The sequence below is a fragment of the Dendrobates tinctorius genome, unplaced genomic scaffold, assembly GCF_039654945.1.
Source record: "Dendrobates tinctorius isolate UK_male_01 unplaced genomic scaffold, ASM3965494v1 ptg000046l, whole genome shotgun sequence".
NCBI classification, from domain to species: Eukaryota; Metazoa; Chordata; class Amphibia; order Anura; family Dendrobatidae; genus Dendrobates; species Dendrobates tinctorius.
The window spans coordinates 30018613-30043073 of NW_027361714.1; positions in this window are offsets into that span (position 1 = coordinate 30018613).

The following is a 24461-nucleotide window of genomic DNA, read 5'->3' on the forward strand; positions in this document are numbered from 1 at the left end:
ACCATGGGATGGAGGATATGTATATGGGCATGGGACTATGGGATGGAGGATGTGTGATGGGTGTATGGGCACTGGACTATGGGATGGAGGATATGTATGACGGGTATATGGGCACGGGACTATGGGATGGCGGATATGTATGATGGGTATATGGGCACGGGACTATGGGATGGAGGATATGTATGATGGGTATATGGGCATGGGACTATGGGATGGAGAATATGTATGATGGGTATATGGGCATGGGACTATGGGATGAAGGATGTGTGATGGGTACATGGGATGAAGAATATGTATGATGGGTATATGGGCATGGGACTATGGGATGGTGGATATGTATGATGGGTATATGGGCACGGGACTATGAGATGACGGATGTGTGATGGGTATATGGGCACTTGACTATGGGATAGAGGATATGTTTGATGGGTATATGGGCACGGGACTATGGGATGGAGGTGTGTATATGCACGGGACTATGGGATGGAGGATGTGTGATGGGTATCTGGGCACTGGACTATGGGATGGAGGATATGTATGACAGGTATATGGGCACGGGACTATGAGATGGCGGATATGTATGATGGGTATATGGGCACGGGACTATGGGATGGAGGATATGTATGATGGGTATATGGGCATGGGACTATGAGATGAAGGATGTGTGATGGGTACATGGGCAGTCGACTATGGGATGGCGATTATGTATGATGGGTATATGGGCATGGGACTATGGGATGGAGAATATGTATGATGGGTATATGGGCATGGGAATATGGGATGGAGGATGTGTGATGGGTATATGGGCACTCGACTATGGGATGAAGGATAGGTATGTTGGGTATATGGGCATGGGACTATGGGATGGAGAATAATTATAATTTGTTATAACTATCCATAGTTAGTTACTATGCCCGGGCAGTGCCGGGCTCTTCAGCTAGTCTAAGATATAAAGCTCAAAGTGTGTATGCATGTGTGTATGTATGTGTGTATATGTGTGTGTGTGTATGTTTGTATGTCCGGGATAGGCATCCGCACCGTCGCAGCTACAGCCACAAAATTTGGCACAGTCACACGTCTGGACCCCGAGAGCATCCTAAGCTATGTTGTGAGGCGATATTTTAACCCTGCGCGTTCCAATTCACCAAACAATTTTGCCAATATCTACATACTGGGGGAAAAAGTGTGTGCGTGTCAAGCCCCGCCCCTCATTATGATGTCATAATGCCCCTATTTGCATACTGGGGAAGCAGTGTGTGCGTATCAAGCCCCGCCCCTCATTATGATGTCACAATGGTTGCCATGGCAACGCTTTATGTCATCAAAGGTTGCAAGCCCTGCCGCCGCTCTTTATGATGTCATAATGGTTGACTATGGAATGGAGGATGTGTGATGGGTATATGGGCACTGGACTATGGGATGGAGGATATGTATGACGGGTATATGGGAACGGGACTATGGGATGGACGATATGTATGACCGGTATATGGGCACGGGACTATGGGATGGAGGATGTGTGATGGGTATATGGGCACTGGACTATGGGATGGAAGATATGTATGATGGGTATATGGGCACTCGACTATGGCATGGCGAATATGTATGATGGGTATATGGGCATGGGACTATGGGATGTAGGATGTGTGATGGGTATATGGGCACGGGACTATGGGATGGTGGATATGTATGATGGGTATATGGGCACGGGACTGTGGGATGGAGGATATGTGATGGGTATATGGGCACTGGACTATGGAATTGCGGATATGTATAATGGGTATATCAGCATGGGACTATCGGATAGAGGATGTGTGATGGGTATATGGGCATGGGACTATGGGATGGTGGATATGTATGATGGGTATATGGGCACAGGACTATGTGATGGAGGATGTGTGATGGGTAAATGGGCACTGGACTATGGGATGGAGGATATGTATGATGGGTATATGGGCACTCGACTATGGGATGGCGAATATGTATGATGGGTATATGGGCATGGGACTATGGAATGGAGGATGTGTGATGGGTATATGGGCACTAGACTATGGGATGGTGGATATGTATGACGGGTATATGGGCATGGGACTATGGGATGGAGGATGTGTGATGGGTATATGGGCACTCGACTATGGGATGGAGGATATGTATGATGGGTATATGGGCACGGGGCTATGGAATGGCGGATATGTATGATGGGTATATGGGCACGGGATTATGAGATGGAGGATATGTATGATGGGTATATGGGCATGCGACTATGAGATGAAGGATGTGTGATGGATATATGGGCACTCGACTATGGGATGGTGAATATGTATGATGGGTATATGGGCATGGGACTATGGGATGTAGGATGTGTGATGGGTATATGGGCATGGGACTATGGGATGGCGGATGTGTGATGGGTATATAGACACGGGCCTATGGGATGGAGGATATATATGATGGGTATATGGGCACGGGCCTATGGAATGGTGGATATGTATGATGGGTATATGGGCACGGGACTATGGGATGGAGGATAATTATAATTTGTTATAACTAACCACAGTTAGGTATTATGCCCGGGCAGCGCCGGGCTCTTCAGCTAGTTTTTTATAAATTTGCAAAAATTTCTTTTCTGTTTTTTCAGTCAAGATGGGGTGCAGAGTGTATATTAATGAGAAAAAATGAACTTTTTTGAATTTAACAAATGGCTGCAAAGAAACAGTGAAAAAATAAAAGGGGTCTGAATATTTTCCGTACCCACTGTATACAGTGGCATGCAAAAGTTTAGGCACCCCTGGTCAAAATTACTGTCATTGTGAACAGTTAAGCAAGTTGAAGATAAAATGTTCTCTAAAAGGCCTAAAGTTAAAGATGACACATTTGTTTTGTATTTTAGGCTAAAAAGTATTACACATTGTCATTTTTTCACATTTTAAAAATTACAAAAAGAAAAATGATCCGATGCTAAAGTTTGGGCACCTTTGGAGATTTGTGTGCTCAGATAACTTTGACCAAGGTTTCAGACCTTAATTAGCCTGTAAGGGATATGGCTTGTTCACCCTCAATGTTAGGAAAGGCCAGCTGATGCAGATTCCACAGGTTTAGAAACACATAGCCTCCTCTAACCTTGTGCGAAAAAACAGCCACCATGGGTTCTTTTAAGCAGCTGCCTAGCACTCTGAAAATGAAAATGGTGGAGGCCCACAAAGCAGGAGAAGGCTATAAGAAGATAGCAAAGCGTTTTCAAGCTGTCCTTTCCTCAGTTCAATATGTAATTCAGAAATAGCAGTTTACAGGAACAGTGGAGGTCAAGATAAGGTCTGGAAAGCCAAGCAAAATTTCAGAGAGGGCTGCTTGTAGGATTGCTAGAAAGGCATATCAGAACCTCCACTTGACTGCAAAAGACCTTCAGAAAGATTTAGCAGATTCTGGAGTTGTGGTAATTGTTCTACTGTTCAGAGACACCTTATCAAATATGTCCTTCATGGAAGAGTCATCAGAAGAAAACCTCTCCTTCACCCTCACCATAAAAATTAGCATCAGAGGTATTCAAAAGAACATCTAAACAAGCCCAATGCATTTTAGAAACAAGTCCTGTGAATCGTTGAAGTTAAATTAAAACTCTTTGGTCGCAATGATCAAAGGTTTGTGCAGAGAAAAAATTGCATAAAATTTCAGGAAAAGAACATCTCTCCAACCATTAAGCATGGGGATGGATCAATCATGCTTTGGAGTTGTGTTGCAGACAATGGCACAGGGAACATTTCACAGGTAGAGGGAAGAATGGAGTCAATGAAATTTCAACAAATTCTTGATGCAAACATAACACCATGTATAAAAAAGCTGAATTTGAAAACAGGATGGCTTCTACAAATGGATAATGATCACACACATCAAAATCCACAATAGACTACCTCAAAAGGCGGTAGCTAGAGGTTTTCAATGGCCCTCACAGTCCCCCTATTCGATCATCATTGAAAATCTATGACTAGTCCTCAAAATAGCAGTGCATGCAAGACAACCCAGGAATCTCACAGAAATGGAAGAATTTTCCAAGGAAGAATGGATGAAAATCCATCAAACAAGAATTGAAAGACTCTTGGCTGGCTACTAAAAGCGTTTGCAAGCTGTGATATTTTTAAAAGGGAGTGCTACTAGGTACTAACTATGCAAGGTGCCCAAACTTTTGCATTGGCCTATTTTCCTGATTGTAATTTTTAAAATGTAAAAAATGACAATATATAATTTTTTTGGCCTAAAATACAGAGAAAATGTGTCATCTTTATCTTTAGCCCTTTTAGAGATCATTCCATCTTCAACTTGCTTAACTGGTCACAATAACAGTAATTTTGACCAGGGGTGCCCAAACTTTTAAATGCCACTGTAGCTCATAAGGACTGATAGCGTGTTGGTTATAGCTTATAAGAGTGGACTGTGTGACAGTTATAGCTGATAAGCGTAGACTGTGTGGTGATTATAGCTCAAAATGGTGGTCAGTGTGTAGCCCATATGTCATGAGAGGCTTATTCTGGTCACTTTATGGTATAACACCCCTAGTTACCCCTAATGAATCACAGGTAAATAAAGTGAAGTCAAAAAATAAAAATTAGAATATGATTTTATTCAACATAATTAAAATTAAGAAAAAGTGCTAGGACAAAAAAAGAGGGAACTAATCCCAAAGTGTGCAACAAAAACCAATAGCAGTACACCAACTGAGATTCCTCCTGTACTCAGATTAAATTAAAGAGATGTCTCCAACTCGCACAACAATACATAAGTGCTATAGGGTTAATAACCCAGGAATCTGGATGGGTAAATCAGCAACAAAAAGCCTAGCAGGAATTGACAATATAGTTAAATAATAGAACCACAAAAAATCTCTACTGACATAGCCATAACACTGTGACTACAAAGAGTCATAAGGTAAAGGTGCGGGGTAACAAGTTGTAAATGAACAAAGTACAGTATATGCTCTATACCTGTCCTGGCAGTGCTGCTGTGTCGCACAATGGTGTCCCTCTGCCCCAAAAACACTTCGCTTCTTCAGGAGGTGTGTCAGGACAGGGGGCATCCAGGTTTAAATATCAACCATAGCCTATAAAAGATGAAAGGGGAGGAGAATATGCCGCGTCACAAAACTATATGGCGCATATATCCGCTATTCTACTACACTCTATGAAAAAAGGGGGGTCTTCCTGAATCCTCGGTCACGTGCGGGACATACCCCCACTGCGTCACAAGGTATGACGCGAGTCTTGATCGGGATGAACGAGAACATTCCACCGCGTCATCAGTTTCCACGGCGCATGCGTTGGCTTTCCTGCTTCAACAAAAAAAGGTCTTCGGAACCCCATGTGACTGCGGCTGAGAAGATACGTGAGCAGAATGTCTACGCATGCCACCAACTGGTGGACAATGGATATGGGCAGAATTGATGGGCACCTTATGGGCAGAATTTTTTCTGCAGAGGGCATTATAATTATGCTCTGACTTTTAAGGGTAATGCGCCGCAGAAGGCCAGAGAAAAGGAAAGTCTGCAGAGACAAGTTGTGGTTGTGAAAACTCAACATGTCTTCTGGACCTGATGGAGACAAAGAGAACAAGATTAACTCCAATCAGGGAAATCGTCCCCTGTATGAGACCTGGATATAAATGTTTATTTGTCATTTAGACTGCATCTAAACAGTGCTATAAACAGTATAGAATGGTCCAAAGTTTGTAGACGGCCAGTAACCACAACTCCCAACATGTCCATACCATTGTTATGGTCATACTGAGAGTTGTAGATTTATGCAAAACTAATGTATAAGGAGCTGACTTGACATTGCAATTGGTTGCTGTACTAAGCTTTATTCTTGTAGTTGAGCGTTATTGTCGTTTTGGGGCTGCATTTATGTACTGATGATGGTTGTAGAGCTACATTTAGCTCGAATAATTAATTGTGATCAATAAATTACCAGAACCATAATCATTACAGGAATATATCAACAGAACCACCATCAGTGCATGCATACTGCACAAGAACCACCATCAGTTTTGTCTCAAGCTGTATTTGTCCTATGATGGGAGCAAACAAAGTAGTGGTCAGACTGTTACCTGACTAATCTAGAGGGATGTGGTGGGGGAAGATACGTCAGGGTCCTGTTATCTTAAGCTCCCATCAATTCTTTTGATGGGTAAGGAGGGGATATGACATTAGTCTCAACTGCCTAAGGCACATGAATACCTTACCCATTTCTGAGAGGGGCAGCAAGGACACTAGGGCTAATTTCCAATTGATAAGAGATTATTTTAGAGCCATAAACTGGGACAGTAGCCTTGAAAATAAAGGTAAAGGAAGCAAATAGGAATCTTGTACAAACATCCTGAAAAGATTCTGTGCGCAATACATTAACTATGGGAATACTCTAGCTAGAAATAGGAGAAAGCTACTATCACTGAATATAGCACTATAGGAGTCAACGGAAATGAGAAAAAGAAAGCATTCTGGAAATTAAAGATGCTAGTGTCAAGGCAATAAATAATTATAGCAAAAAAATTTAACTTGTGTAAAAATGAGATCAAGGCACCAAAGGTTAAGTCAGAGAGGCTCATATCTAAAGAAAGAATAAAAAATCTCAAAATATTCTTCAATTACATAAACAGTAAGAAAGTAAAAAAGAATGTATTGGCCCCTTCAAAAACATCTGGTTGAAGTAGTGAAGAATGGTGAAAGGGTCTACTAAAAGCCTTCGCTATTTACTTTACACAAGAAAATCCCATGACATTTTACATTATCAGGGATACCATAAATTCTTCATTAGATGTCGCTTGTTCCCAGCGGGAAGTACTGCCTCTAAAAAATAGACAAATGACTTGACTCAGATGGCATATACTCAGAGTGCTGCTTGTTAGGAATGGCGGAACACACTAAATAAATAAATTATAAAGTGCGTTCGCCACTCGGGGTCCACCGTGCAGAAGGTGTTAACACTGCTGCTAAACAATGGCGAACACTAAATATGGCGGTATTATTGCACGCGGGTTGGACGTCACCCGGTGTGCGCTGGGCGTACACTGTTGGCTTCACAGAGACGCCTAAGGCATTAACATAAATACTGAGCCTGTTGTACTCACAGGTCTCAGAGAAGTGCACGTACGGTATGTGGTCACAGGAGCTGGGCCCTAGGCAAAGGGTCAGAGTCCATCTAGACCTACCGTGTGTGCGGCATCACAACTGCGGACGCCGAGAGGAGCTGCAGACTGCAGCGTGGCGACAGACACTGCCGCTAATCGACAATGCCCGGTAGCAGGCGCACTGTCGGACACTAGCACTGTGGAGGATGTTGTTGTGGCTAGTAGCTTGCCACTGGCTGGTGCAGACTCTAAAGCTAAGTCCCTATACACACTCGTAATATCAGAGGAAGGGGATCTTAATGAGTCATTCGCAGGTTCATGCATTCATCATCATTCACACAGTAGCAACTAGAGACTATACTAGCGCATGGCCGAGTGGCCATGCGGATCTTTTATAGCTGTGCGCTTCCGGGACCTTCCAGATCTCTGAGATGCACCAATGAGATCAGGAGAAGTACCTGAGCATGTGAATCCCGATCCCCAATGGGAAATCATCTTGTGAGCATGCCCAGTAGCGCGATGAGAGGACTTAGCCTCTGGAGCGTCTTGCTGTAAAGCAGCCTGCATTGCTATTGCTGACCCGAAGGTGGCAGCAACAGCCAGACCCACAGAGCAGTTCTGGGCAAAGCGTCTGGGATGCTGAGACTGCTGAGCAATCTCCTCTGTGGTCGATAGACAATGAGAGACCGCAGAATGTGGGACTCTGGATTCCTGCGGAGCCGCTGCAGGAACTTGACTCCTAACATTACCCCCCTCCTAGGGCCTCCTCCCCCTCAGCCTTCCAATTCATCAAAAACAATTTTTTACCACGTACCACTTTGTGTCCCACAGAGGCATAGGCCTCAGGCTCATCCGAAGACAAGTCTGATGTCCCGGCAGATGACTCGGAAAACCGGGACATGTGAACAGGTTTGAGAAGGGACACGTGGAAGGCGTCAGGGATGGCAAAGTCACCAGGAGCAAAAGTTGGAGTGGGGTGCCGATATGTGTCGGCGGGCATCTTCATTCTCTCTTTAGAGGCTTCAGTGACATGCGGTGTGCGACCCAAACAGTCGCGAACCTCCATTGCCCGGTCTGACCCTGGCAAGGGATACAGTAGCCCAGCCAGTCTCTGTTTAGAGGAGCTGCTCCGAGCACAAGAGGCGCATGCCTGAATGTATTTTTTAGTGTCCTGAGCCCTGTGCGGCCACCAATAAGACCTTGTCAGGAGTTTTGTGGTCCGCTTGTAACCAAAGTGACCACCCATCCTGGACGCGTTTGCCCATGCGAGAACCTTGGACCACAGTTGAGGCAGGAAAAACATCTTGGCCGACGGCACTGATTCAAGGGCGGACGTAACCGTGGACCTCAGATTCCTGGTGGAGAGTGCGGGCACCTCTGCAGAGGCTACTTGGACACTGCCCCCCATGCACCTTCCCACACAGTCTTTGCTCCAGCCCAGTAAACTCCCCGAGGACCACTCTAAATGAGGGGAATGGCAACGGAGACAGGGAAGGCCGAGAAGCACCTGGTCAATGCCCTTTGGCATACTGAGCAGGGACAATGTCTCGTGATGAGACGGGGAGATTGAAAACCCCAGGGGTGCTGTCTGGTTGGTAATCTGAGATGGTAAGGTAGATCCGTTGACCACCCTGACGGTCACAGGGTGAGGAAATGGCACCAGTGGAATAGCGTGCTTTTTTGCCATCAGTCACAATCCGTCGTTTTCTAAAAAAAACGGATCCAGCAAATGATGCTGCTGGATCCGTTTTTTTCTCATAGACTTGTATTAGTGATGGATGACCACACGTTTCATCCGTCTTTCAACGGATCCGTCAGAAAGTCTGTGTCCGTCGGCTGGATACCACGGACATAGTAATGTTTTTTGTGTACGTCGAAAAGTTGGACAGCGACGGATCTAGCGCCATCCATCGTTGGCTACAATGGAAACCTATGGGTGCAGGATCCGTCACCTGATTCCATTTTTTTTCAACTGAGCATGCCCAGAATCATTTCTATTCCTTTAATTTAACCCCAAAAGCCATTCTTGCACATAAAATCTCTGTCTCCCTCTCTCCCTCTCCCTCTCCCTCTCTCTCTCTCTCTCTCCAGAATTCTGTTCCTTTAAATTCCTACAGAAACTGCTGCAACGGATCCATAAAAAAAAAACGACCTGGTGCATCAGTTTTTTGCAATCTGCACAGGATCCGGGATGCGTTTTTTTCACACTTTGACGGATTGTGACAGCAAAAAGCTGATGTGTGAAAGAGGCCTTAGTAAGATGAATGGAAAATAAAGAAAAGATCATTTCTGCATTTTGAAATGCAGAAGGACATCCTTATGAGACAAAAAGGCAATACCACATAAGCTTGTCAGTAGATTGTGTTTTGTTTGTGTTTTTTTGTAAAAAAAAAAAAAAAGATTGCAGTTTAACTTCTATAAGTTAATTCCGCAGTAGTAATGTAATTATGCAATAATAATGACCTTTTTATTATTGTGAAATATTATGTTTAGTACTTAATATAATTAAACTTTCACAAAATAGAATATAATGTCTAGCTCTCCAACAGCAGGGGTCATGAGATGACTAAGTTCTCTCATTTGTCATAATATTTTCTTATGACATAAACAGAAAGCAGATTCTGAAAGAACACAATTTCTGTACACAGTGAATCACCTGTGCAACGGCCAAAAAAATGACTTTCTCAGAATATCGATTGAAAGGCATATTCTTCATCCCACACAGTAATACAAAGTAAACATAATCCAAAAGCAAATAAAGCAACAAAATGAAACTTTATGATTAAGAAACTGAGGTCTATCAGTCATTGTGGGAACAACGGAAAATTTGTCATTTGTAGTCAGTGGAAATTTGGTCCCAATGTGAGAGTCAGGCCGGAGTCACACTGGCGAGGAATACGGGTGCATGAGAGGCGCAAAAAGCACGCATTAGACACGGACCAATGATTCTCTATGGGGTCAATCGCACCAGGCGTATATTTCTCCTCCGTATCCTCCGCTCCGTGCCACTCGCAGCATGCTGCGATTGTCAGCGTACTACGCCCGTAGTACGCCAATGCAAGTCTATGGGTGCGCAAAAAATACGGATTACACACTGAACACACGTGTGACCTGCGAGCAATACGCAGGTCTTTTGGATGGTGAACAGGAAATGGGCCAATCCATCATCAGGAAGCGTAGACATGCAAATGAGCTCAAAAAGCGCTCCAGACATCCAGGAAGTACGCCTCCACGGAGTACAGCAGCAACATGGCGTCCACTTACATAAATGTGGAGATGCTAATTGTGCTGGTGCAGGAGCGTCCAGAAATATGGGACCCACGCGACGCAAACTATGCGAACCACACAAGAAAGGAGGCGTCATGGAGGCGCATCTGTCGCCAGATGTACCATGACTTCGGTGACAGACCACGTGATGAGCAGCAGAAAATTCGTAAGTGCAACCATAAAAATGTAATTAACGTTAGTGCGCGCTATAAAATGACTCTACAATCAGCCCCCCCCCCTTCCTGGGCATGTAATTTTAGCCTCATGAGGCCGTTACATTAGGATGTGACACGTGGCTTCACACAGCCATAATTAGGGGTTTAGGCCACAAGCTCCTCATCCTCCTAGCCACAAAAATTAGTTTCAGGGGAGCTAATGAGACCCTGGGTATCGGCCCAATTACATATGCCACCATGGGTAGAATGCACACCCCATAAGGCCCCATGCCTAGACTACTGTTTGAAAATGTGACCTCTCAAATATGTGATTTTGACAATCTTTCCTGTCACATTGCAGTGGAAGATGTGATGAAACGGTGGAGAAGCATCCGGGACCAGTACCGCCGGGAACGCCAGCAGCGGTCCAGGAGTGGGGATGCTGGCCATGTCAAGCGGAAATATATATATTATGACCGGCTGAACTTCCTCGCCCCAATTCTGCCTCTGAGACCGTAAGTACATACCTCACACCACATGACACAAAAACATTACACAAATACTTTACAGGGACAAAAATATTGATGTATTTTTGCCTCTGTTCTATTTCATAACAGAACTCAATCCAACCTTACGGATCGAGGAACGGCCTCAGAGGCAGAGCCCGTTATTGATCCTGTAGGGGATGAGGTGGCTGGCCCATCTTCTCCCCCTACAAGAAGGATGTCTGAAGAGGAGGCATCACAAGAGCACACAATGGCTGCCCGACACAACACACCACCAGGACGGTCTGCAGCTGCAACCTCACCCATCCTGGAAGAGATGGGCAACTTGAGCAGCAGCCCAACTGCCCAGATCAGGCCCTCCCAACAGGCTGCTCTAGCAACACGGCGAATAAGAAGAAGGTGTCAGGTCGCCATTCAAGAGAGCAGGACCAATGTGGACACTTTTGTACTGAATTACTTGTCCAGAGTCACTACAGATGATGGTGAGGAGGCCTATGCACGTAGCCTCACCCTTTATCTCCGTGCCCTTACCCGTGAGGTCCGGCTCCGTATTAGTGGGGGTGTATTCAGATCCTGCTTGATGCAAGCACCCCCCCCAATACCCCATATGAGGTGTTTGAATTTCTGGAGAGGTGGCAGCTGTCACCAAGAAATTTAATGCGCATGAGACCATCCACACAGATGCTTGCTCAAGCAGGGTCTGAACAGCCCCTAATACGTGGGCCAACACCTCAACCCCTTCCTCCCCCTACCCATCCTTCTATTCCGCAGCCCCAAATGTCTTCATCAAGCCAACCCCACCAATATGGCCACTTGTACCCACCCAGTGTTGGAGGCTGGTCCCAATCTGGTTGGGGACGATCTGGCTATCTTGGTGGGTATGAGCCACGGGCCTACCATAGCCAACAAGAAGCCCCTCACCATCATCATTATTACTCTGGCCAGTATCACCAACAGGCCCAGGAGGCTGGACAACAACAGCATCATGGGCAACAGTATGGCCCCACACAGGGCGATGTTGGCCACAATGTCCAGCAGCACCCACAGGCTGTTCCTCCCCGTTCCCCTTCCCCTACATATGAGGATTTATGAATCAAAACTTTGGAGATGTCCAGTGACATGTAACTGGTGCATCTAATCTAGACAAAAAAACAGGTGTTCTCCTTCACCAACATTTAGAACATAATTCAACACTCACATTTGTAAACAATGTTTTCCAAACATATGAAACAATCCATCATGACAGGCAACGCTACCTCACGCCTTTCACACAGATATTACATGTGTGTATAAAAGAGAATATTTAAATGCGCTATACTGTTACCTGAAAGGATGAAAATACACTAATCACTTGTTAATGCATAGGAAAGGTGTGCTTGCCTTTAGTTAAGTAGTCAACTTTGTTATTAGCATTCTCTAGTAAACTAATTTGAGGCGACCAGCATTCACAATATCACGCTCTCTCTATGTCTTAACAAGTGAGTTTTGTATTTTCATCCTTTCCAGTATAGCATGCTTAAATATTGTCTGTTCTACAGACAGGTAATATCTGTGTGAAAGATGTGAGGTAGCCTTGCCTGTCATGGTGGAATCTTTCTATGTTTGGAAAAATTTATGAGGAAATGTGAGTGTTATCTTATTGACTTTATTTTGGTGATGGAGCTCACCCTTTGTTGCCTAATCCAGGTTAATGTAGGCATGCAGCAATGTTGTTATTGCATAATGTTTGTTGCAGTTTTTTTCTGTTATGTTAATGTTACACCAAGTTAACGAAGGCCCAAAGGGTCATTTTGGCCATTGCCAAATTTGTGTTATGGCAAAATTATGTTTGCCTTTAAGCAAAACCCAAAAAAAAAGGCAAAACTAAAAATTTGTCTACTCTAGTTAACGTCTCTGTGTGATTTCTCACTATCCCTCACAACATACTAACAGACACCAACCAATGCAAAGAAACACTCATAGAATCATAAAAAGGCTTGAGTAATATATATTTAGACACACTTTGACCAAAAAAAAATTAGAACATAGACACAGCATTCTCTTGCCAAGAAGTAGCCCCCTCAGGTGAGATAAAGTAATTAGTGAATATATCACGCACTTTGAGGCCAGAGAGTGGTCTACGTTGAGGGATGATAGGTGGTCTCACCCTGCGCACATTGTCCGGCCTACGCACAACACCATCAGAGGAGGAGCAATCATGTATCCTGGTGAAGTTATGCAGAACAACACAGGCTTTCACAACTTCATTCACATTTTGCTCACTCAACTGAATGGCAGACTGGAGTACCCGCCATTTGGCACAAAGAATCCCAAAGGAACACTCCACCAGTCGCCTAGCACGTGATAGGCGCAAGTTAAAAATTCTGCGCCTGTGGTCAAGGTTGCGCCGGGGATATGGCCTCATGACATTACGTGATAACTGAAAGGCCTCATCTGCCACAAGGACATAAGGGACTGATTGTTCGGGGGAGCCTGGTAGCTGGCGTGGTGGTGGTAGATCCAACTGGTTGGTGCGTAGCCGCCGACCCATTATGGAAGTATTAAAGACTCTAGAGTCTCCCGTCCTTCCATAGGCCCCAATGTCAACAATTATAAACTTGTATTGATGGTCTACCAGAGCCAACAATACAACAGAAAAGTATTGCTTATAATTGAAGAATTGGGACCCTGAGTTCGGCGGCTTACGCACCCTGATGTGTTTGCCATCCAGGGCCCCAATACAATTTGGAAACTGGCAGTCCTCCTCAAAGTCCCTTGAAATCCTTAACCAGTCTTCCATCCTGGGCTCGGGTAGGACCACCTGATGGAGTCTTGTCCAGATTTGTGCACATGTAGACCTCACTATGCCTGAAATGGTGGACTTTCCAATGACAAACTCATGGTGGAGGGCGGCATAAGACAGGCCAGTGGACAGGAAGCTGTAGAACAACAGAAATAGTCCAGGTTAGAATGGCTAAAGTAAAAAAAAATCAGTTACATGCCGACCAAACTTGGTAGGAAATGAGAGAGAACAACACACACATATTTGGTGGCACAATGACTAAGTGATATGCAGTACATATTAGATGTAACATTGTGCTGTGTCAGGTGAAACATATTTTGAGTAAGATGAGGGTATTAAACATTGTCCAAGAAGGCCAAAAAACATAAATTAACACACACATTATGAACATAGAGAATGTGGTTGTGGAGTACATACCGTATTGTGAGTAGAAGTAGCTCCTCTGCAGATATGGCTTGGCGCATCCTAGTGTCCTGAAATGTGATCCCAGGGCGCACTGTCTCCAAGAGGCGATCAAATGTGGAAATGCTCATTCGACAGTACTGGTAAAATTTGTCCGGATGCGCCCGCAGAGACGAATAGAGGCGGTGAAAATGCCCTCTTGTGAGTCGTTGCCTCAAAAGTGGATGTACCCACATGCGTCTCCTCCTCCGCGGATCCACTATCACAGGATATGGTTGGCCAAAGCGCCGTGACAAAAGCCAGGTAAAGAGAACCTGCTCGGTTGTATTGAATGTCAGACCCTCTGACATGCTGCACAAAGAACACCAACACACCTCGTGAAAGCAAGGTGAGAAATGTACAGAATGTAGGCAGCCACCTGTTTCTGAGTGTCTAAATAGGGTGCAGGCTAATGATTTAAATTGTTTGCAGGCCTCAAAACCGTTAAATGTCCATTTTGCAAGGCTGCGAGAAAATCTCGCCATACGGATTGCATACGGAGACACACATGCGCAAAATACGCGACCTCACCTTGCTTACGGATGACCTACGGACCACTATTTAGTGGTCATTGATCCGTATTACGCATGTAAAATACGGAGCGTATTTTGCGCAGGTTAGTGTGACTCCAGCCTCATACTAATCATGGCTCTCAATGGCCCAAAAAACAATGTTCTTTAGCACCAAAGGAAAGTAGTTAAAACAGCCTTTAATCATAGAGGGTAAAAAAAAATTGGCAGAATGTGCACTAATTAAAAAGCCCATAATGCTTACATGTTTCAGGTAGAAAAACCCATAAAGGGGTTTTCCCACGAATAAAAGTTGATTTTAATCAATAGATCTTGGAATTATAATATTTTCCACAATTGGATGTGTTTAAATAAAATGTTCCTGTGCTAAAATAATCCTATAAATGTGCCCCTGCTGTGTACTGTGTAATGGCTGTGTCTGACCATGCAGGGACATGAAAATAATAAAGACAAAAGCATAATGATTAAATACCCTGCAGTAAATAAATAAATAAATAGCATAGTGTATGAAAATAATATACGGTACTTAGTTAACATGTTTTTTGATTAAAAAAAAAATGTGAAAGCCCACAAGGCGGTATGTCTTTTCGCATTTTTTTGATCAAAAAACATGTTAATTAAGTACTGTATATTATTTTCGTACACTATGCTATTTTTTACTGCAGGGTATTTAATCTTTATTTTTCTGTCTTTGTTTTTTTCTGTTCAGTGGCCAGTGTGATTGTGCGCTTACATGCTGCATGCACACCAGTTTATATCCCTGTTCATACCTTAGTTTATCTCTGTCTGTTTGCATCATGTGCATATAGAGGTATGGCCTGCCTTTCTTTTGAGCTGAGCATTATTGATTTGGTCTCCCATGGCTAAGTGTCCACTAGTTGGGCCCAGTCCTTCTCAGCCCTTATCTACATGCATGCCACTTGAAAAATGGTAAGGCTTTTAATATTAGAATTAGGACTGTCCCAACTGTGGTCACCGTGACGAGGCGGGATGGCTTTTGGATTTTTTTTATTAAAAACATGTTAATTAAGTACTGTATATTATTTTCATGCACTATGCTATTTATTTATTGCTGTGTATTTAATCATTATGTTTCCGTCTCTGTTTTTTTCTGTTTGGTGGTCAGTGTGAATGTGCTCTTACATGCTGCATGCACACCAGTTTATATCCCAATTCATACCTTTTGGTTTCTTTGTCTGTTTGCATCATGTACATATGAAGGTGTGATCTTCCTTTCTTTTGAGATGGGTATTATTGATGTGGTCTCCCTTGGCTGTGAGTCCACTACTTGGGCTCAGTCCCTCTCTGCCCTTATCAATTTTTTTCTCCCATTTTCTATGGCAGCAATGCAGTTCCTATGTCCTAGATTAATCATTCTTGGAAAGTTATGGTGCAAACCTTAATCTTTTTGACTTATCCACATGCATGTCACTTGACAAATGGTAAGGTTTTTAATATTAGAGTTAAGACTGTCCCAACTATGGTTGCTGTGCATAAACATGTTCTTATCATACCTCATCTTCAGGGTCGAGGAAGGAAGCTTTCAGACAATACAGCACGGGATCGCAAATCATTCTTTGCTTGAGGTAAAACATAATTTAAAAACAGGCAGGTAAAATATATTTACAGCAGAAAGCTGTCCTGATATGCAAAATTTAGTTTTTCTTTTCAATGGATAATATTAAAGGGCATGAGATCAACCATCCTAAGCCATCTATTTTGGCATGTAATTCATACAGTGGGTTTGGAAAGTATTCAGACACCTTTAATTTGTTCACTCTTTGTTTCATTGCAGCCATTTGGCAAATGCAAAAAAGTTCATTTTTTTCTCATTAATGTACACTCTGCACCCAATCTTGACTGAAAAAAACCTAGAAATGTATACATTTTTGCAAATTAATTAAAAAAGAGAATCTGAATACATGGTATTAAGTATTCAAGTCCTTTGCTCAGACACTCATATTTAAGTCACATGCTGTCCATTTCCTTGTGATCCTCTTTGAGATGGTTCTAAAGGCACACCCCTGTCTATATAAGACCCTCACAGCTCTCAGTGCATGTCAGACCAAATGAGAATCATGAAGTCAAAGGAACTGGCCAAGGAGCTCAGAGACAGAATTGTGGCAAGACACAGATCTGGCCAAGGCTACAAAAGAATTTCTGCAGTACTCAAGGTTTCTAAGACCACAGTGGCCTCCATAATCCTTAATGGAAGAAGTTTGGGACCACCAGAATTCTTCCTAGACCTGGCAATCCTGCCAAACTGAGAAACTGTGGGAGAAGAGCCTTGGTGAGAGAGGTAAAGAAAAACCCCAAGATCACTGTGGCTGAGCTCCACAGATGCAGTAGGGAGAAGAGAGAAAGTTCCACAAAGTCAACTATCACTGCAGCCCTCCACCAGTTGGGCCTTTATGGTAGGGTGGCCTGACGGATGCCTCTCCTCAGTGCCAGACATATGAAAGCCCGCATAGAGTTTGCTAATAAAAAACACATGAAGGACTTCCATACTATGAGAAATAAGATTCTCTGGTCTGATGAGATGAAGATAGAACTTTTTGGTGATAATTCTAAGCGGTATGTATGGAGAAAACCAGGCACTGCTCATTACCTGCCAAATACAATCCCAACAGTGAAACATGGTGATGGCAGCATCATGCTATGGGGGTGTTTTTCATCTGCAGGGACAGGATGACTGGTTGCAATTGAAGGAAACATGAATGCGGCCAAGTACAGAGATATCCTGGATGAAAACCTCTTCCAGAGTGCTCTGGACCTCAGACTTGGCCGAAGGTTCACCTTCCAACAAGAATAATTCTGTGACCATTCTTGACTTAGCCAGCCAAAGCCTTGACCTAAACCCAATTGAGCATCTCTGGAGAGACCTGAAAATAGCCGTCCATCAACATTCACCATCCAACCTGTCACGCCGCCTGCTGCCGCGCCGTCCGCTCCCACTGCTCCTGCTCCCGAGTCTCAGCACACTCACCTCTCCTTGCGCGCTCCCGAGGTGGGCGCACATCACCCTGTTCCTTCAATTACGCTCCTGTGGCCAGCCCTCGGTGCTCATCGGGTGCGCCAGCGCACTGCGCACCAGTGACGCTGCCACACACCTTCCCTGCTGGTGCTGCAGCCGCTCCATCCCCTGTCTCGGTGAACCTGGCGGACCCTGACCCGGAAGTCCTGCCAGCTGCCCTATATCAGGTAGCCTCACCTCCTGCCCAGTGCCTGACTATCATTTGTGTTTGCACCTCTGATTCAGGTCCACGCTTCCCTGCGTCCTCCGAGCCTTGCACTCTGTCCTGCGCCCTGTGCTTCTGTACCTCCTTGTAATCTCCCTGTGTTCCTTCCTAGTGCCAGTCCATTCAAGCCTTCTCCTGCTGTACCTGCTGCTATCAGCCTTGTCTGTTCCCAAGCCTTTTCCTGCTGTACCTGCCGCTAACAGCCTTGTCCGTTCCTGTCCTCAAGTCTTCTGCTGCTGGACCTGCCGCTACCCCCTGTAGTCTCCTGTTGTCTTTCTCCTGCCATCTGTTCCCGGGTATCAGCTTCCGCGGCGATAGTCTCCCCTGGGCTTGCCCCAGATGCTCCCTGTATAGGAGGTGGCCCACTTGACCAGCTCGCCCAGGGTAGGTTCGTTGTCACGGTTCTGCGGGTTCACTTCTGGTTCCCCTCAGCCCTACACAACCTGACGGATCTGGAAATGATCAGCATGGAAGAAAGGCAGAGGATCCCCAAATCAAGGTGTGAAAAACTTGTTGCATCATTCCCAAGAAGACTCATGGCCGTACTATCTCAAAAGGATGCTTCTACTCAATAATGAGCAAAGGGTCTGAATACTTATGACCATGTGATATTTTAGTTTTTCTTTTTTAATAAATTTGTAAAAATTTCTAGATTTCTGGGTTTTTTTCAGTCAAGATCGGGTGCAGTGTGTACATTCATGAGAAAAAAATGAACTTTTTTGAATTTACCAAATGGCTGCAAGGAAACAAAGAGTGAAAAATTTAAAGAGGTCTGAATACTTTCCATACCAACTGTAGGAAGCTGAATAAAATGATGAAATGATACCTTAATATCTGTGATCCAATGTCTTATTCCAGAGAAATTCATGTTTTTTATATGCAAATGAGCTGTTCAGGAATATGGGTTAGACATAGATCTCATGGAGAATATGTCTCTAGAGCTTTTGTTAAACAAAATGGGACACACATATCAAGGTATTCAGCTTCCTATGACATACATGCCCATATAGATGGATTATGAGGGTTGATCCTCCTGGTAGATGCCCTTTAAAGTATTATATTGCTATATAGTTTATTGTTTGAAATTATATTATATACATTGTGCAGTATACAGCTATACAATCAATTCCCAGTAAGTAAGAATAATCTTTTTCTTTGTCTTGGTAAGTTATTATGAGCAATAGCAATATGTTTTTTTATGATAGTCTTGAAAGCAGAAGTTAATTTAATTCACTTATTTATTCTTTAGATTTATTATTAGCTATCACTAAATTCAACTGCTTCATCTGCTTAACTGTTGATATATTATTTAGATTATTAGTTTCTTACTAATCTTCAGTAATTTTTTACTATTACTATAGCGTGAGAAATATTTCAAACCTTCGATAATGAGGATAGCGTTGACATGAAACATACTGTAGTTACAGCATGTTAACATCTGTGCTTGCAATCTATAGGGAATTAGTGACGCTATACCCTTAGTTCAGCTGCGTGTTGATATGTTATATACCATATGTGCTCAAGATTTTACAATTTTACAGTTTTTGAGGCATCATGTGTATTATAAAGCAAATTATAAGTGAAATATGTCTTTATTGTAATTCATTCAATTTAATAGACGATAAAAAGAAATTCTGCAAAAAGGACTTTTTGTCCATCAAGGGGGGAAAAGAAAATAATGACATTTTATAGGTTACATTCATATTTTTTTTTGTGATACCAGATGTAGCCATTATCTGTGACTCCCAGAAGAAAAATGTATTCTTTCCACTGGGCCACTGGGATATTCCATTTCATGGCCATAAATATATCCGGTAAAGGGCCTGCAAATACAAATCCTCAAAGTGGCAACATGTATAATCCAAATTCATGCCATTGAAGCAATCCTATTTATGTTTTTGTCGTCAAAGTTAACAATGAGTCACCACTTGAATGTTGTGGTAAATGGCACTTTAGATGTTATACTCCAGGGCAGAGAATGTAATGAAATCACAAATAAAAAAAAAGACCAAAGCTTTCTACAAACATTAACAACAGGGAAGACTTTTAAAAATTGTCTTGGCATAATGCATTGGATTTAATCCTAACTGCTCTCATGTGCTTAGGAACAAAAATAAACAAAATGATAGGAAATGCAGAGGCCCTCAACAATATTTTTTTTATTTCTTTTCCACTCTTAAGAAGTCAGCCAACCATTTTTAAAGCTTAATTGTTCAATCATTTACGCAACATAAATTCACTAATTTCAGTTGTTGCTTTTATGAAAATAAATAAGGATTACGCTTTTATTTGGTGCAATGAACAAATAAATAGTGGCTCGTATTGTATATACACTTCTTCCATACTGCGATAAATGGCTTGTTAATATACCGCAGTTTCTGTTCAACCATCTGCTGCTCTGCAAGACATGTCTGTAATACTGCTGAATGTACTCATTTTTAATGATACATATTACTAGAATTTATATTAAAACATATTTTAAAGCTTTTTGAGGACTGTTTTTATGATGTAGACAAATTCAGCACTACTTATTGTTAACATACAACCAACAAAGCTACAAAGTACACGGAGCGCCACAAAGCCAAATTACAGACCGGTAGGCACACTGTCTGCCGTACTTTGCATCTTAAGTCCTACATAAATCATAGTTTTCCCCAGAGAAGAAAATTGGGGGCAGAGGGAGAGAAATAACACAAAATTACAGTATTACCATAGTTGCATAGTTTAAATTAAAAATACATAGAACTATCAACCTTTCTCGCTAAATTATACATTATCTGTCGCTAGATTATTTATTACCCATAATAACAATTATTATGAGAGAACTATGTATGTTTTTTATACTTTTTTTATTCTTTTTTTAAATGCCGCTAGTACCTCTTGTGGTTAGGCATGCTACAGTCTGATGATGGAAGCACCATATTGGGAGTTAAAAAGAGTTTTATCTCACTTTCTATACACCCAAAAATGTTATTTTGCTTTTGCAACTGCTGCTTGACAGTGAGTACTGCTGCTTAGCTTACTTGTAACCAGAATACGCAAATCCTTCTTCTGTGCTGTGCTACATATCTACATCTAATGTATATGCAGCAATACGATTAATGAGGCTTAGTCAAAATTAGTTGTAAAATAGTCTTTTTATGTTGGTTGCATTGAAACAGTAAAAGTGTTTGGAAAAGAGCTATTTCAAAAATTGCATTGATAGCTTACCTTGGCAATAGCTGGCCATCTAGGATTAAAAAAGGTTGTCCTCTACCTAAACAACCTCTTAAATGAAGAAGTCACTTTTGTAAAATATGAATTTCAGATACCCACCTCCCACACTGGCACTATTCCAATGATGTCGCAGTTGAATTTGCTGAGCTTCAGTTGGCATTGGAATCGGCAAGTCCTGAAGCCACATTTGGGCTGCTGCGTTCTCCCCTCCTTTGGACAGACCTCGGACAAGTAGTAGAAGTGAGAGTGTGAAACCCAAATAGACTGCAAATATACTTATTCATGAACAGTATATGATCCCTCAGCTCTGTTGTACTTAAACATTCATGTCTGCTACATATACAGCTCTGCTACACACAACTCTTCTATGCACAAAGCTCTGCTATATGTGCACACACAGCTTTGATACATATACAATTGTGCTCAAAAGTTTACATACCCGGCATAATTTTTGCTTTATTCGCCTTTTTTCAGAGAATTTGAATGATAACACCAAAACTTTTTCTGCACTCATGGCTAGTGGTTGGGTGAAACCATTTATTGTCAAACTACTGTTTTCTCTTTTTAAATCATAATGACAACCCAAAACATCTAAATGACCTGATCAAAAGTCCACATACCCTGGTGATTTTGGGCTGATAACATGCACAGAAGTTGACACAAATGGGTTTGAATGGCTACTCACCTGTGACCTGTATGCTTGTAATCAGTGTGCATGCATAAAAGCTGAGTGAGTTTCTGGGATCCAGACAGACTCTTGCATCTTTCATCCAGCCACTAAGGTTTCTGGATTGGGATTCATGGGGAAAGCAAAAGAATTGTCAACAGATCTATGGGTCAATGTAGTTGAACTGTGTAAAACAGGAAAGGGATAGAAAAAGATAATCCAAGGAAATGATAATGCTAGTCAGCAGTGTTCAAACTGTGATTAACAAATGGAAAATTCTGGCTCTTTATAAACAAAACCATGGTCAGGTAGATCAGCAAAAATTTCATCCACAACTGCCAGGAAAATTGTTCGGGATGCAAAGAAAAATCCACAAATAACATCAGCTGAAATACTGGACTCTCTGAAAACTAGCGGTGTGGCTATTTCAAGATGCACAATAAGGAGGCACTTAAAGAAAAATGGGCTGCATGGTTGAGTTGCCAGAAGAAAGCCATTACTGTTAGTGATGGGCGATCATTAAAATGCTTGGGTGCTTGACCCGAGCAGCGAGCCCAATGTAAGTCTATGGGAAACCAAGCATTTTTGCCGCAAGCACCCTGAGGGTCTTTTTAGGGTCTGAAAACATGGAAATTGATGGGAACCGTGCTCACCATAAGGAAACCCCTGGAAGCATTTCTGACTCCCAGGTCACAACTGTGAACAATGTTGTCAGAGTCTTACGCCACTTTTCCGGGCGCACAATAAAACATACAAAAACAAAACCAAAATTGATTTTCCTGGTAAATATGTTAAGGAACATCATTTTCAGGGTAATGGTTTGTATGTAAAGCAAAATAACATAAAACAAAAATGTTCCTCCACCACTTGAGCTATTTTCACACATAGCATTTTTGATATGTTTTTAAACTTTAGCATTTCTTTCAGCAAAGACAAATGCATTCACTGAGAAATGTCATTTTAACATTTTACAACCTTAGCTGGCCATGTGGTGTGTGACACATCATCACACACATCCTGTTTCATTTATGAAGGCGGGTGAAGGCGGGACTGTTAAAGGAGGAGGGCCATCAGGCGGACTTTAATATTCTTAAAGGGACAGCCGTTGGTCTTCTTAGAGAGTCATCAGCCCGCTATGCTTTGCTGTTCCCATTATTAAACAGTGGGTCTCCTATACCGTTATTGCCTATGCATTGAATGCAAGGCCTGCCCCAAATTTGGATTCACACCAATAACCCATTGAACAGACTTCCTGGATAGCCACATGAAATAAAAAATCCCATTCTTTTTTATTTGTTACTGACATACTGTTAGCCTATGCATTGAATACAAGGCCTGCCCTGCCGCAAAGTAACACGCACCCCAATAACCCTTTGAACCAACGTACTGGACGGCCACATGAAACCTATGTTCTCATTCTTATTTATTTGGTACTGCCATACTGTTAGCCTATGCATTGAATGTAAGGCATGTCCTGCCCCAAAGAAACATGCACCCGTATTTTCAGTTGACAGGCGGATGCGCTAATCAGTTATAATTCCACCAGCGGCACTAAAAACTCGCTCTGACAAAATGCTAGTGGCAGGGCAGGCCAGGACCTCCAAGGCGTAGAGAGCCAGTTTATGCCACAAGTCCAACTTAGATACCCAATAATTATAAGGCACAGAGGAATCATGGAGGACGTTTGTACGGTCAGCAAGGTACTCCCTAAACATCTTCAAAAACTTTGCACTCCTTGTGAGAGTACCCCGCACCTCAGGGCCAGTGTGATGGGAGGGTCTGAGAAAAATCTCCCAGAACTTTGCCAGTGCTTCCCTGCCTCTTCTGGATTGGAGTTGTGTCTCTCTCGCCTGCACTCCTTGGTTGTCCAATGAACTGTGACCTCTGCCACCGGATGGGAATTTTTTTAATAATTCCGCAACAAGGGCCCTCTGGTACTGCACCATTTTAGTACACCTGTCTAACTCTGGAAGAAGAGGCTGAAAGTTCTCCTTGCAGCGTAGGTCTAGAAGTGTCACCAGCCAGTAATGACTGTCAAACAAAAATTTGAGAATACGAGGGTCAAGGGAAAGGCAGCACAACACAAAGTCAGCCATGCGGGCCTGACTGCTAACAGGCAAGATTTCTGTGTCCTCACCAAAAGATAGACTGACTATGCTCTCCTCCTCCTTCCTGTCCTCTGGTCATCCATGCTGAACAGGCGGTATGACAGTTGTGCTTGCAGTACCGTCTATAGCGCATGAAAGTAGATCCTGTTCATCCTTTTCCTCCTCCTCCTATTCCGTATTGTCAACCAATCCATATTGGGATGACATGGGACTGGGCTGTGTGTAATCACCCTGTATGGTTCCTAGCTTCATCTCATCGTGCTCCACCTGCAATGCATTCTCTTTGATTGTGAGCAGAGAGTGTTTCACAGTACAGAGAAGCGCGATAGTGATGCTAATTATGGCATCATCGATGCTCACCATCTTGGTGGACTCCTCAAAGTTTTGGAGGATGGTACACGTGTCTGACAACCATGTCCACTCTGGAAGTCTTATGTGTG